Here is a 1,708-nt window from a genome sequence, read left to right as displayed (position 1 = left end):
GGTGGGGGACGCCGAGCAGGGGTGGAACCCGAGCAGATGGAACCTTGCAGGGATCCCCATCCCTCCTGGGCGCCCATCTCCGTCAGGGTCAAAGCCCAAGTCCTCCCCACAATGCAAACTCCTGCTGCGCCCTGCTCTGTCCCCTCTCTGCCCGCTCCTCCCCTCTCCCCAGCTCCCTCCACTCTGTTCACTGCCTGTCGAGCTCACCAGGCCAGTGCTGCCCCAGGGCCTTTGCACAGGCCTTTGCCCTTCGCCTGGATGCTCATCTTCAGAGACTCCCTCCCTTACCTTCAGGTGTTTGCCCAAATGTCACCTCCACTGACCGCATCTGTGTCCCTGGCTTGGTCTTGTCACTCTTCCTCTGAGAGTCTCCGGGACTCAGGGATCAGGGCGGTGGTCTCCTCTGTTCCTCACTGGGTCGCCAAGGCCAGTGTCCAGCAAATGGCTGGCACTCGGACAAGCTTGGTTGAAGGGGAGAATGAGTCAGCGAATAAATGGATTCCTGGGTACAGAGGAAGAAGTGGGGGCTCTGGGCACCATGGGGGTTGCGGGAACAACCTCCCGGGTGAGAGAGATGGAAGCGCTGGTGGGATCGTGACATGGGGAGCCACTGTGGAAGGCTTAGGGTGTGGTTCCCCAACTTCTACAGGAAGTTGCCTGTAGAACGTTCATGTCTTTGGCTCCATCGTGTGGATTTTGACCCACGGCGAGCCCGGGAGACAGTAGAGCTGCCCCACGGGGACACCCAGGCTGTTGTCTTTATGGTGGTCGACCGGAGGTACAACCTTCTTCAGCTTCCACTTGGACTTGCACATGAGCCGTTGAGCCCCTGGTCAGCTGATGATGCTGATCTTCTTCCTCTGTCAGATTCTTTCCACAGATGTAGTCTATTTGATGCCTGTGTATTCCATCCCGCGAGGTCAACCTTGGCATGTATGTTGCTGAAAAGAGGTATTTGCCATGAATAGGTAGGTCACCGATCTTGCAAAATTGCATCCTGTGATCTCCGGTATCCTGTCACCAAGGCCCTACGTTGCAATGACTGGCCCGTGTCTTTGTTTCCAACGGTGACCACAAAAGGTTTTGTGTCAGCTTGGCTGGGCTGGGATTCACAGCGTTGGCAGGTGTGATCTAATCTCGATGAAATCTCCTGGTTGTGGTCTGCTTCCAATATAAGTGGAAGCTATGGGAAAGCTTGCTTGCTCTGTTTGTTCGCCTGGGTCTAGGTCTGATACCTGCCTTGTCTTCTGACCTTTTTGGCCTGCCACGTTGCCTGCTAATCCAGCTGTTCATCTCATGTGCTGACTTAGGATGCATCCGCTTCTGCGGCTGGCTGCTTTTTCTCTCACCTGCTGATCTTGAGTTTATCCACTCCTGCGACACGATTTGAGTCAGGAGAAGCGCCCCGCCTGACATGTGACCCACTTGGAACATGCCTTTGATAACATTTTGATCCATTTCAAACTGCAGAAATTGGTAAATAAGCATAAAAATGAAAAAAAAAATCCCCCAACTTGGGGTGTATAAATGTAAATAAGAGTCATAATAAAAAAAGAGTCGCATTAACTGGTCTTCCTTGTCCAAAACGCACTGTCCTCAAGGCGACACTGACTCACACCCTACTTCTAGCCTGCGTTCAGAATTTGTTGTCAGACAAAACTCACAGTGATGGGCGTTTCTTAGGGACGGGAATTGGTCACCAGGAGTC

This window comes from Echinops telfairi, unplaced genomic scaffold, assembly GCF_000313985.2.
Source record: "Echinops telfairi isolate 266 unplaced genomic scaffold, ASM31398v2 ScPeMD7_7459;HRSCAF=8497, whole genome shotgun sequence".
In the NCBI taxonomy this organism is placed as follows: domain Eukaryota; kingdom Metazoa; phylum Chordata; class Mammalia; order Afrosoricida; family Tenrecidae; genus Echinops; species Echinops telfairi.
This window is presented reverse-complemented; position numbering follows the sequence as displayed.